Below are 14913 nucleotides of genomic sequence, written 5' to 3' on the forward strand. Positions count from 1 at the left end.
CACAGTTCACAACACATCGCTTACTAGAAAGAAAAACCAGGCACCTTTTGTTGACAGCAAAGATTTCTTCTGTTCAAGTTACTGCTTCTTTTAGTAGCACGTGTTCCTTTTCATGCAGAATGCTTTTTCTTCCCTCTGTGAAAGAGACAGGTTTAGATTGAGATGATTCGTTTAACAATGCGGAGAAAATTAGAATTAGCTTGACTGCAAATGTATGAGCAAAACTCAAAACTCAATTGACAAATATGTATGAGCAGTACTCCAGGGAAAGAAATTCAAGCATAAGTAGGTGACTGATTGAACGCGTGTCCTCCATAGTTTCTGTCGTCTAAAGTTATTGGTGGACACTATGTCATACTCATGGATACCAATATAAGGTCAATTTATCCTCCTTTGAATCTACACATACCAGGATAAGGTCAATTTATCCAAAACAAATCAGACAATAATCTGAGAAGCACTCATATTTTTTATGGTCCCTCATATTCTTCCATGCATGTTTATGGCTAGTACTCCTGTTCACCAACTTTTCCAATGATGGTGTCTTGGGTCAAAATCAAACACAAGTCAGATAATATGGATGTGGTTGGGTTTTGGTAAGATAAACATACAGGAATTAGTTGTACCTACCCGTTCACGGAATCGACTAGTTACATAAATTATATCAGAAAAGACTAGATAAATTCATATCTGTCTGCAAATTAATTCTCTTGTTGGCTCTGATTGGTTCAAGCAGGCTACAAACTCAAAAGAAAAATTACTTACAACTAAGATACTACTGATTACTGCGCAGAACAGAAGCAGAATTGTGAGGGAAGGGAGAGACAAGAAACAGTCAACAAACCTGGTTTTTAAGTTCACATCTGATTGCGTAGCTGTATTCCTCTTAGAAATTTAATATAGCCGAGCTTTGGGGTCTCTCAACAACCACGAAACGGGAACGACCCTGTGATCAGAATTCCAAGTTTCTCCTAAACATGCAAGTGTTCAACCTATTCATTAAAAGAGACCAGGAATTGGTTGAACACGTTCGCGTGTTTAATTGCGTAACTATATTAATCGATTTTCACCGTTCGACACGTTCATTCAGTACATATCTCTCGTGGCACGTGTTCTTTGTTCTCATAGAGAGAGGATTATGAAGTATGAACATGAGAACTATAATGACAAATATGAGGTGTCTAAACTTTGCAACTTTTCCGAGTTTGTCAGTTCATCGGTGCAGGAAGCCAGTTGAACATACGTACATAGTTACATGAACTACTGACTTTGTTGTTCTTACCTACTTTATTGATCGTCATCACAATCAACCGATGTAAACTGGGAGATATATGTGCCTTTATAAGGGCGTTGAAACAATTGGGTGCATTACAAATTCAGGTGGACATCTTCAGGGATAACGTGTTACGCTTAGTATGTAATGCTAACCTGAAATGACAGAGATGGAGTCCATATCACCAAGAAGAGGTAAGAAGAGTAAACAGTTTGTTGATGGAATGGACAAGAAAGGTGGTTTATCTTCCTATTGGTATCCCTTCAGTATAGTAGAACCGTACAGTTTAGTGCGAAGTGCTATTAGGTTACCACGCGTCTCCAACTCTGATGAGCAGGTACAGCATCAAATTCAGTAGATTCAGATGAATATATTACCATTTCTTTCCCGTTATATAGAAGAAACATTGCACTCGCGCGGTATGATAAAAGGCGGGAATAAGAAATCTTTCTGACGAAAAGCAGCAGGTTTCTTTTTCATTAACTAAGAGCATCTTCGACCGGACCCCCCACTTCCTTCCTATATGTCGAGGCGGACAATCCAGACACTGCACAGACCAAAAACGGCCGCCCAACCGGACCCCGTACCCAGCCCATTCCCAAAGATCTTGGGCAAATCCAAAGAAGGTGAATAATCAAATTCTTCAATTCAAATTCAAAACCCTGTTTTCTTGTTTTTCTTCTTTTTTTGTTGTTGAGGGAATTCTTGTTTTTCTTCTTTATTTAATCATAAATCCCATTGGGTTGTCCGACACCCCTCATATCCAGTGGATATAAGGCGGTCCGAACGCACTGGCCACGTCGGATCGGTTAACTCTTTTCCAATGGACACCAAGAAGATGTAGGATCTACACATCTCCCATCCCATCTCAAATCTCAGCCGCTGCTCTCCTCTTGGCACCACCTATCGTGCCACAGGATGATAATACATCGACCCAGTTAACTCTTTTCCAATGGCAATTGGGCCTGGTTGGCACCAATAGGCCCATACACGGTGCCCTGTTTGAATTCTCGCCCCTGAAAGTCGCAGCAAACACCAGGCGAGCATGCTTTCGTTTAGTACCACATCGCGTGTCCAAGGAGGGAGCAGAGGCAGCGCAACCTATATACGGAGGGCATAGGGCAGCCTTGAAACATACTTACCTGGACGGGGTCTATGGCTGATCAAGAAGAGCCATGGCCTAGGCTAGTGGCCCACATTGCACTTTGTGGGCGCGCTGGCCTACCATCTCCCTTTTGAGGGAGAGTGGACGTCATAATTTGTGATAGAGGGGGTACGCATTCGCGCGGCCCCTACCAAATATCAATTTCAAGTTTTGCTCGTTTTGGTTGGTGCTTTTGTCCTAAGTCTGAACTCTGAATTTGTGAGTGGCCTTGGCTTTGTTTATGTTGTCTGTCTCTTGTACTGGAACCAATTTAAGTTTGTCTTGTACTGGAGCTAATTTAAGTTTGCATCTTCTGTTTTGCAGTTTCATCCTTGGTCTGTGCCGAGAGTGACATTGGGTTTGTTCCTATTTCCAGTACGCACTGAAGTCTGAACTTGCTGAACTGCACTAAGAGCGAGCATATTGGTAATGATATGGTTGTGACGCCCCCGATTCAATCGTACACTAATCATGCACGCAAACGTGTACGATCAAGATCAGGGACTCACGGGAAGATATCACAACACAACTCTAAAACATAAATAAGTCATACAAGCATCATAATACAAGCCAGGGGCCTCGAGGGCTCGAATACAAGTGCTCGATCATAGACGAGTCAGCGGAAGCAACAATATCTGAGTACAGACATAAGTTAAACAAGTTAGTCTTAAGAAGGCTAGCACAAACGGGGATACAGATCGAAAGAGGCGCAGACCTCCTGCTTGGGATCCTCCTAACTACTCCTGGTCGTCGTCAGCGGGCTGCACGTAGTAGTAGGCACCTCCAGTGTAGTAAGAGTCGTCGTCGACGGTGGCGTCTGGCTCCTGGGCTCCGGCATCTGGTTGCGGCAACCAGGTAGAAGGGAAAGGGGGAAAAGAGGGAGAAAAGCAACCGTGAGTACTCATCCAAAGTACTCGCAAGCAAGGAGCTACACTACATATGCATGGGTATATGTGTAAAGGGCCATATCGGTGGACTGAACTACAGAATGCCAGAATAAGAGGGGGATAGCTAATCCTGTCGAAGACTACGCTTCTGGCCACCTCCACCTTGCAGCATGTAGAAGAGAGTAGATGGTAAGTTCACCAAGTAGCATCGCATAGCATAATCCTACCCGGCGATCCCCTCCTCGTCGCCCTGTTAGAGAGCGATCACCAGGTTGTATCTGGCACTTGGAAGGGTGTGTTTTATTAAGTATCCAGTTCTAGTTGTCATAAGGTCAAGGTACAACTCCGGGTCGTCCTTTTACCGAGGGACACGGCTATTCGAATAGATAAACTTCCCTGCAGGGGTGCACCACATAACCCAACACGCTCGATCCCATTTGGCCGGACACACTTTTCTGGGTCATGCCCGGCCGCAGAAGATCAACACGTCGCAGCCCTACCTAGGCACAACAGAGAGGTCAGCACGCCGGTCTAAATCCTATGCGCGCAGGGGTCTGGGCCCATCGCCCATTACACACCTGCACGTTGCGTACGCGGCCGGAAGCAGACCTAGCCCCCTTAATACAAGTGCGAGCTTACGGTCCAATGCGGCGCGCGCCGCTCAGTTGCTGACGTCACGAAGGCTTCGGCTGATACCACGACGTCGAGTGCCCATAACTGTTCCCGCGTAGTTGGTTAGTGCGTATAGACCAAATGGCCAGACTCAGATCAAATACCAAGAACTCGTTAAGCGTGTTATTTTTAAGTATCCGCGGACGCCGACTAGGGCCAGGCCCACCTCTCTCCTAGGTGGTCTCAACCTGCCCTGTCGCTCCGCCACAAAGTAACAGTCGGGGGCCGTCAGGAACCCAGGCCCACCTCTACCGGGATGGAGCCACCTGTCCTTTCAGCCCCCTCATCAGAATCACTTGCGGGTACTCAACGAGCTGACCCGACTTTAGTCACCACATGTGTCATGTATATAAAGTATATAGTATATACCCGTGATCACCTCCCGAAGTGATCACGGCCCAGTAGTATAGCATGGCAGACGGACAAGAGTGTAGGGCCACTGATGGAAAACTAGCATCCTATACTAAGCAGTAGGATAGCAGGTAAGGATAACAACTGTAGCAACAATGACAGGCTATGCAGCAGAATAGGATTAACCGAAAGCAGTAACATGCTACACTACTCTAATGCAAGCTGTATAGAGAAGAATAGGCGATATCTGGTGATCAAGCGGGGGGGGCTTGCCTGGTTGCTCTGGCAAGAAGGAGGGGTCGTCAACCCCGTAGTCGAACTGGGGGTCGCCGGCAGTCTCAGGGTCTACCGAAAAAGAAGTAACGGAGGGGGAACACAATAAATAACAGAGCAATCAAAAGCATCACAAAGCAAGACATGGCAATACACAGCGCTAGGGGTGACCTAACACAATGCTAGGAGATATAGGTGAAGGGGGAAAACATCCGGGAAAGTATCCCCGGTGCTTCGCGTTTTCGGACAATTGAACCGGAGGGGGAAAGTTGCGTGTTTGCTATGCTAGGGATGTGTGGCGGACGAACGGGCTGCGTATCCGGATTCGTCTCGTCGTTCTGAGCAACTTTCATGTACAAAGTTTTTTCATCCGAGTTATGGATTATTTTATATTAATTTTAAAAGTTTTAAATCATTTTCTGAATTTCTGGAATTTACTTAATTCGAAATATATTAAATACTAAATGCTAGGTGTACCCATCAGTGGCATTACAGGCTGACAGGTGGGGCCAGCCTGCTGAGTCAGCAAGTCAACAGTTGTCTAGTTGACTGGTGAACAGGTCAACAAGGGGCCCACCTGTCATAGACTGGGACTAGCCCATTCAACAGGTTGACTGGTCAAACTGACCAGTGGGCCCCGCTAGTCAGTGCGACATTCTAATAAGCATGTTTTAATTAATTAATTAATCCGATTAGTAGGTGGGGCCTTGTTGTCACTGGTTGAGTTAATTAACAGAGTTATTTAGACTAATCCTAATTAGTTAAGGTGGGGGCCCACACTTCCGTGGGGTTTAGGGCCAGGGTTAGTGGCTAATGACCCTGGGCCCACGTGTCGGTGACCCAAGGAGGTTAAGACCGTGGTGGCACACCGACGACAGAGCCTCGGCGACCACGCTCCGGCGACCATTTGGCTCGCAGCCGGGTACATTCGAGAGCTGGCGTCGAGTCGCATCCGTTAGTAAGGAGCGCGAACTGGGAAGGCCTAAATCGTCGACGGCGAGGTTGTCCGCGGCGGCCGGAGCTCGTCGGGGACGATGCTAGGGAGACGCGCGCGAGCCTAGAGGAGGGAGAGGGGAAGTAGGAGCTCACAGTGGAGCCGTAGGGATGGCAGCGGGCTCGTGGTGGTGCACCTGGGATGTGCACCTCGGCGGGGCTGCAGACGGAGGCCATGGCCAGTGGCAATGGCAGCGGAGGCAGCAGGAGGTGCGGCCGACCGGGATGCCGCGAGGAGGGAGCTGGCAGGAGGAGGTGGGCGGCGTGGTTTCCCGGCTCGCCGGAGCGAGGGGAGACGGCGACGTTGCGGCAGGAGGTCGGGGCGACCATGGATGGAGCGCGCAGAGCTTGGGGATGAAGGGCGCAGTGCAGGAGAGAGAGGAAGGAGGCCAGGAGGGGCGCCGCTGGTCGTCAGAGGCGGGCGACGGGGCGGGAGGTAGGAGGCGCACGGGGCTGGGCGCTGCCCTGCGCGTGCGCGAGTGTGTGGCGCGCGTGGGGAGCGAGGGAGGAGAGGAACGGGGTTGGGGGTCTAGGGTTCGGGGGATGGAGAGGTAGGCCATATAGGCCAGGGGCGGGGTGGGCCGGCTGGGCCGGCCTGGTTGGCCCGATGGCCAACTGGGCCGCGGTCCAGCAGGGGGTCCTTTCTTTTGTTTTGTTTTTACTTTTTATTTATTTTACTTTTTCTGCTATAGTTTTGTATCCTATTATTTTAGTTTTATAAAATATATACTTTGTATATAAATTAGTATTTCAACTTAGTCCATACTCAACAAGTCCAGTCCTCAATAAATTAGTTTGACATTTTATTAATTACAAAAAGTATTTAAATAATTGTTTTTGCTGCTGTTTTATTCATCTCATATTATTTAAACATTTTATAAAGGTGTGGTTTCTCCACCATAATTATCTATGCAATATTTGGTTCACTCCGAACATTTTAATTTTAATATTTGAAAACTTTTATTGTTTGCTTGATTTTGGATTTGAATTAGAATCGGTTTCGAACTAACGCGAGATTAGCAACAGTAATCGAAGTGACGTGGCATCATTAGCAAAGAATTACTGTAACTTAAATATCTGGGCGTCACAATGGTTGGTAGAGGTGAAGAGCAGACTGGTAATGATATGGGAGAGGCGAAATTGTCAGTCCAGGATTGACAGTAGTCCAAAATTAGACTACTCGGCGTCAATATCTGAAGAACAACCACAGTTCACATCAGATTGCTTACTAGAAAGAAAAAAGTGGCATCTGTTCAACATACTGCTTCCTTTAGAAGCACGTGTTTCTTTTTCATGCAAAATGAGTTTATGTTCTTTTACGAAAGAGACAGGTTTAGATCGAGACCGTCAAACTATCAGGAGAAAATTTTGAACTAGTTTGACTATAAATGCGCTTTGTGTACTTTTCCTGGTTTCTTATCTGAAGAAGATCAATAACGACAGCATGCATTTCACAAAATTCTGTAAAGAGGCGAGCCCAAAACCCCCCAGCACGGCGCAGCAGCAGCAGCGAGCGAGGCGACAACGGCACCTCTGATCAGGAGCTCGTACTCGTCTACACCGAGGCAATCACCTCCAATCTGGGAAGGTGATGGCATATAGAGGGAGCTTCTTTTCTTTTCGAGAGTACGCTAAGAGCGTACCATAACTTTATAAAAGATAGAAATAATATGTACAAGAGATTAAGTGTTAGTTAGATGCCACAAGCAACATCTAACACAACCTCCACACTACTCAAACTACGGACTACTCACAAAACTGGGAAACTCCGCTAACTCCGGCTTTCGCCCACACACTAAGCTCTTGAAGAATGAAAACAACCGTGCCCAATTCATTCCTAACTACCCCACTACCAAACACTCTAGTGTTTCGGTTCTTCCAAAGACACCAAGCTATGAGCTTCACGATGGAGTCAAAACCAGCTCTGGAAGCCTTGTCCACTCTCTTCCTCACCTTGCACCACCATTTCTCCAGATTGTCTTGGTTGGAAGGTAGGAGTGTCAGGATTATCTGTAGTCTGGAAAAGCAGAGAAACCAGACCTGCCTCGCATACACACATTCCATCAGGATGTGATTCACCGTATCTTCCTCTTTCAGTACTTAACCCTAGCATTAGCCATGTGCAAATTGTTTATTTACTGAACTTTTTAGGCTTTGTACAATGGTCCGATGCAAGTATGGATATCCGGGAGTCATATTCCTTCAAAGCTCAGATTATAAATATGTATGTGTAGTAACTCCACGGAAAGAAATTCAAGCATAAGTAGGTGACTGATTGAACGTTTGTGGTGCATGATTTATGTCAGCTGAAGTTATTGGTGAACATTGTGTCATACTTCTGGATACCAAGATAAGGTCAATAGATCCTCCTTTGATTCTAAATACCAGGATATGGTCGATTTTTTTTTTGCGAGGATTTATCCATAATAAAGTAGACAACAATCTGAGATGCACTCGATTTGTATTGTCCCTTATACTCTTCCATGCATGTTTATGGCTAGCAGTCCCGTTCACCAACTTGTCGACCAACTTTTCCAATGATGGTATCTCGGGTCAAAATCAACACAGGTCAGATAATATGGGTGTGGTTGGGTTTGAGTAAGATAAAAATATACAGGAATTAGTTGTACCTACCTGTTCACGGAATCGATGCTAGTTGCATAAATTATATCAAAAAAGACTAGGTAAAATTCATATCTGTCTTTGTTTAAAAAAAATCATATCTGTCTGCAAATTAATTCATTTATTGGCTCTGATTGCTTCAAGCAAGCTACAAACTCAAAGGAAAATTTCCTCACAACTGAGATGCTGATGACTGCGCAGAACAGAAGCGGAATGATGATGGAAGGGGGACAAGAAACTGTCAATAAACCTTGCTTAGTTCACATCAGAACTGCGTAGCTGTATTCCTCTTGTAAATTTAATATAGCTCGGCTCTGGGATCTCTCAACAACCACAAAACGGGAACGACCATGCGATCAGTATTCCAAGTTTCTCCTAATTATGCAGGCGTTCACTAGAAGAGGAGACCAGGAATTAATCATCCATTTCACCGTTCAACACATTCATTCATTCATTACATATCTCTCATGGCACGTGTTCTTTTGATTTCATACGGAGAGGATCATGAAGTATGAACAGAAGAACTTTGATGGTAAACATGATGTGTCGATACTTTGCAATATTTCCATCTCACCTGAATTCGCCAAATTCGCCGGTCCATCGATGCAGGAAGCCACTAGAACATAGTTTGCATGAACTATTGACTTTCATATTTCTTACCTACTTTAGTGATCGTCATCACAATAAACTTGATGCAAACGGTGAAATATATGTGCCTTTTGTAAGGGCGTTGAATCTGTTGGATGCATTATAAATTCCGGGGACATCTTCACAAAGAACGCGTTACTTTTAGCACGTAATCCTAACTATGCATGCTAACCAGAAATGGAAGTGCTTCTTTAGTTCAAATTTTAAAAGATTGGGCGATACAGAGATGGGTCAGTATTAGCAAGAAGAGGTAATAAAAACATACAGTTTGCTAAAGGATCGGACCAGGTTGTTTATATTCTTCCTATCAGTGTCCCTTCCGTGTAGTAGAAGCGTACAACGTAGCGCAAAGTGCAAACAGATTTAATTCATTCAGTAAATGAACAATTTGCACATGGCTGAATCCTGTGAGTAGGCAGGCCACCAGGTTCAATAGAGAGTCAGAAGAACTTTCCATTAGGGTAAAAGCATTGCACTTCTGAAGATACGATTAAACAGGGGACATAAGAACTTCACTGCATGGTCACACGAGTCCTGACGGACTGTGCACTTAGCGTTTAATATTACTCCTCCGAATACCATCAACACATTATTTGGGACGTGGTTAGATGGGTTAGACCACGAAACTGCGAGACATATCCGTGTTGGAGTATGTGCTTTATTCTGGGCTGTATGGAACTGCAAAAACGATTTGGTTTTTAACAGAACAACAAATATTCATTTCTTACAGGTCATCTTCCGGGCCACTACACACTCCGACGGAGGCCAGGGAGTGCTTGGTTACTGGATCTGTCCGATGAAAGATGGTAGCTCGGGATATCTTCAACCAGTTTGGATGGCGGTCATGTAATAGGATAGGTTTTTAGGTCCTATCTTATATATTTGCTTACCGGTTGTGGCTTTTCCTGTCATGATGCTTGTGCTCTTTGTGAGCTCTTCTGCTTTTCAGACCTGAAGACCTTTGTGGAACTTTTTGCTTATTATTAATAATATGGTTGTATGCATTGATCTGATGCAGAGGCCGGGGCCTGCCCCCTTTTCGAAAAAACGAGTCCTGACGCTCGACCGAGCTTCTTTTAGAGTTCAGACTTCTGACCTCCCTCATGGTTTTTGCAGCCTGGGAGTTCTCGAAAATCTGCGTTTGGTGGAGGGGGTGTGGGGCGGGGGGAAGCAAAAAGGACCGTCTGAATGAAGGAAGAGGAGGTAGCATCTTCCGTCTCATTGAGCTGTAGGTGCTGAGGCAGACTGCTAGTGCTAGGTGAACTCGAATGCATGTCTTCAGTTCAAATACACTGGTGCATACAGTTCGTGCTCCTCAAAGGACTGTGCATATCTTCAGTTTTCAAATACACTAGTGTAGTCTTCACCCTTTTCGAAAAAACTAGTGTAGTCTTCATATTGCATCCTTCTACTCCCTCCTTTCCAAAATAGATGCCTCAACTTTGTACTAACGTTAGTACAAAGTTGAGTCATCTATTTTGAAACGGAGGGAGTAATAATTAAGTAAGAGAAAGTTAAGGCATTCACCTGATCGAGACTAGTAGTTGCATAAAGTATACCAAAAAAGACTAGGTAAAATTCATATTTGTCTGCAAATTAATTCTCTTATAGGCTCTGATTGCTTCAAGAAAGCTACAAACTTCAAAAGAAATTTGCTTTCAACTGAGATACTAAGGGCTTCTCTGGCAGATTCCCCAAAAACTACATTTAAGGAGATTTTTTTAGGGATTAAGCATCGTCTAGCAGATCCCTAAATATTTGAGACAGGACTTTCAACACCCGGGTGCCCCTACATCCTCTATGAACAGTAAATTAAAAAAAATGAAAAGAAAATTAGAAAAAATATGAAACTTTGGAACATCAAAATGATCAAACATTCGACGTTTGTGCAAAGTTTCAGCCTCAAAAAACATTCGAGGGGCCCTCACCTAAAAAAACAAAATCAGTGTTCAAAGTTTATGTGCAGTTTTGGGTAGTAATTTTGTTTTTTTTTTTCTGTCAGGGCTCCTCGACTGTTATTTGTTTCTCAAAATTTGCAAGAACATCAAAAGTTTAATCATCTTCGATCCCCCAAAGTTTCATTTTTTATTTCATTTTTGAATTTACTGTTCATGCAGGTGTCGGGGCACCCGGGAGCTGTCACACCTTCCTCTAAATATTTTAGTTCCTCAAATATAACTTTTTCCTCCTACCCCCCACTCTCCTCCCCACTAGAACAAATATACTCTGGAGTGTGTTGTTCTCAGTAAAAATAGGGATGTGCCACGCCGCTTCCCGGCCGACCACGCCCCCAATGACCCAGTGGCTGATCCAGTGGGGGTGCCATGGTACCCCCTCTAAGATGGAAAATAACTATATTGTATACTTAGCTCTAATTGACTGACAAGTTGATGCTATTTTATGATATTCTAACAATTATGATCATGTATAGACTAAATTAGACTGTTTGTAGTGTGATTTTCACATATTTTTAAACGACTTATAAAACTTTGTTACCTATACATTATATATGTAAATTGTGGCACCCCAACACTAAGTTCCTAGGACCGCCACTGTGATGACCGCCGGAATGAACAGCTCCACACCCGCCGCACCCCAGGCCACCCTCACCCGCGCCAGAGATCCTCCGTGGGATGATAATTCGGCGCTGCAAGGACCCAAACGACGGTGCTAAGGTAAGAACGTTTGCAAGCTCTCGGTCGCCAGAGGTGGTCGCCGCTCGTTTCACCGCCACCACCTGACTGCCCTTGGCCAAACCGACCAACAAACGGGATGGTTGACCGTCGGCCAAGGCGACGTACAACATGGCTGCGCGATGAAGAAGAAGAAGGTTGTGATCACCCCTATATATTCCCACCGGCCTTCTGCAACTACGTGCCACCCCCTCCATCTCCGGCGCCGAAGAGGAGCCCGATTTGGACGAGACAAGGAGCGAGGTCGACGTGCTCGAGGAAATGGCCGCAAAGTATTTTTTTTCCTTCTCCTTCCTTTTTGTTTTGCAATTTCTCAATGGAATGATGCATGATGTGATATTGGTTGGTGGGTTTTTCTTTCCTTTTGTAGCAAGCAATTGATTGACGATGTAGATGATTTCATGGAATAATTGAACACAAGGCCGACTGGAAGGAGGAGAAGATTGCTTGTTTCTGTGAGATGAAAATGATGGAGGAGGAGAAGTGGAAAACCATGGCGACGGCCGTGGAGAGAAAGGTGCAAGTGGAGGAAAAAAAGACTGATGTGCAAAGGCTTGCATTGGAGGCTGAGGAAAGAAAGTAGAAGACTGAAATTGAGGAGCAAAGGCTTGCATTGGAAGCCTGAGGAACAAAGGAATAAGAGCGTGGTCGAGGAACATGTTTTCATGCTCATGGATCCTAACAAGATGGACGATAGGGCACAACAATATTGGGAGTTAACTCGTGGGTACATATTGGCTAAGTCTGGTGGTGGCGACGACGACAATGGTGATGGAGGTGGCAATGGTGGCGGCGGCAATTATGGCGTGAGATCCTTATAAACTATGATGGTTTTTGGTCCGCCATGTGTTGGTATTTTTTTAATGAGCTTGTTCATTCTGTGACTTCTAGCACAAATTATGGTCATGTTTAGTTGTTTGTTGAATTTGATGAACTTTATTTATGCTCGCAGTTGAATTACGGTGCAGTGCATTTGAATTATTTATTTTTATTTTGAGATGTGATTAATTTTCTTTGGTTGTTTAAGGAAATGTATTAATGAATTTACAAAATAATTTTTAGGGGATCTGTTTGATGAAGAAAATTTTAATCCTTAAATAATAGTTTTTTTCTAGAATAAGGAGCATGATTTTGGAATTATATGATAGGGGATTTGCTATAGATGCCCTGGTGACTGCACATGGAGGGAAATGGAGCGAGTGAAGACAAAAAAACTGTCAATCAAAGTGAGAAGTAAAACAGGGCAAAGTGAGAATCCACCTTGTGATCGAAATTCCAATCGTTCAATCTATTTGACCAGTAATGATGAGTTGACACCAAATAGTTTTCACCGTTCAACCCACTTTCATTAACTACATATTTCTCCCGGCACATGTTCTTTGTTTTCATACAGAGGATTATGAAGTATGGACACAAGAATTGTAGTGGTAAACAAGAGGTGTCTAAACTTTGCAACTTTTCCATCCCACGTTCGAGTTTGTCAATTGGTTCATCGATGTAGGAAACTAGTAGAACATAGTTACATGAACTATTTGTTGAAATATATTGACTGCCTTTTTTTATCAGTTCGGACTTTTGGAGCATGAATTAAATATGGTACCAGAGCCATGAGGGACGCGTTTGGTTGCTCGCATCAAGCCCAACCATGCCGCGTGTGAAGAAAACGTGTTGTTTGGTTGCCTGGCCTACATCAGATTTTTGGCCTGCACGAACCTTAAAGCACTCCTTAACCAGGCCCGCTAGAAACGGCCGAGGCCGTTTCCAGTGAGTCAGACTCGAGCGATACAGGGGAGGAGAACGTGGCGCTGACCTCCTGTGTCCACGGAGATGGCGGGAGCTCGTGCTCATCTCCAAAAATGGCAGGAGGAATTGAAGTCAGTGCCTGTCGAATCGATCGCCCAATATAGCCAGCCTCACGTCACCATGAAAACCCTCGCTACCATTTCTGTCCTCTCGAGTTTTTCCTCCAGCGTGGATTGATTGACGACGAGGTAAGTGGCGCTCCTGCTACGGCCACCGGTTGACGGCAACGGCGGTTCGATGACTCCTCTTCTCCGACGTGTTCAGCGCCTCCTTCGCAGCTGCTCCGATGGCTTCTATGAGTTCAATCACCCCTTTCTTTTTACTAGTTCTAGCTAGACTTGTGAGCATATGGTAGGGTTAGATATGTGACCATGTTGTAGCATTGTACACCGCCGATCTGTGTAAAGTGTGATGTTCAGCTAGTGGTGATGGATTTGAAGCATGCTAGGAGTTGTTTTACATGTCGGCAAGGATTGATAGCTAGTGGTGATGGATGGATTGGTAGTATGGTTGATGTGTATGTTGGGGATCGTAGCAGAAATTCAAAAAATTTCCTACGCATCACCAAGATCCATCTATGGAGTTTACTAGCAACGAGGGGAAAGGAGTGCATCTACATACCCTTGTAGATCGCGAGCGGAAGCGTTCCAATGAACGGGGTTGATGGAGTCGTACTCGCCGTGATCCAAATCACCGATGACCGAGTGCCGAACGGACGGCACCTCCGCGTTCAACACACGTACGGAGCAGCGACGTCTCCTCCTTCTTGATCCAGCAAGGGGGAGGAGAGGTTGATGGAGATCCAGCAGCACGACGGCGTGGTGGTGGAAGTAGCGGGGTCTCGGCAGGGCTTCGCCAAGCTTCTGCGAGAGGGAGAGGTGTTGCAGGGGGAGAGGGAGGCGCCAGGGGCTGTCATACTGCTGCCCTCCCTCCCCCCACTATATATAGGCCCCCTGGGGGGGGGCGCCAGCCCTGGATCCCATCTATAAGGGGGGGGGGGGCGGCCAGGGGGAAACTTGCCCCCCAAGTCAGGTGGGGCGCCCCCACCCCTAGGGTTTCCAACCCTAGGCGCAGGGGGAGGCCCATGGGGGGCGCCCCAGCCCACTAGGGGCTGGTCCCCCTCCCACTTCAGCCCATGGGGCCCTCCGGGATAGGTGGCCCCACCCGGTGGACCCCCGGGACCCTTCCGGTGGTCCCGGTACAATACCGGTGACCCCCGAAACTTTCCCGGTGGCCGAAACTTGACTTCCTATATATAATTCTTCACCTCCGGACCATTCCGGAACTCCTCGTGATGTCCGAGATCTCATCCGGGACTCCGAACAAGTTTCGGGTTTCCGCATACTAATATCTCTACAACCCTAGCGTCACCGAACCTTAAGTGTGTAGACCCTACGGGTTCGGGAGACATGCAGACATGACCGAGACGCCTCTCCGGTCAATAACCAACAGCGGGATCTGGATACCCATGTTGGCTCCCACATGTTCCACGATGTTCAATCAATCCCGTATACAATTCCCTTTGTCAATCGGTACTTTACTTGCCCGAGATTC

The 14913-nt window shown here is 45.8% G+C and overlaps 1 non-coding gene across 1 annotated transcript; it reads left to right on the forward strand.

The window, feature by feature from the left end:
- The first annotated feature begins 2407 nt into the window (after window positions 1-2407).
- Window positions 2408-2568, forward strand: LOC120967678 (U1 spliceosomal RNA). Its single transcript, XR_005761404.2, has one exon. It is a non-coding gene; the product is annotated as a U1 spliceosomal RNA (small nuclear RNA).
- The last annotated feature ends 12345 nt before the right edge of the window (window positions 2569-14913 follow it).

The sequence above is a fragment of the Aegilops tauschii genome, chromosome 6 (genome assembly GCF_002575655.3).
Source record: "Aegilops tauschii subsp. strangulata cultivar AL8/78 chromosome 6, Aet v6.0, whole genome shotgun sequence".
NCBI classification, from domain to species: Eukaryota; Viridiplantae; Streptophyta; class Magnoliopsida; order Poales; family Poaceae; genus Aegilops; species Aegilops tauschii.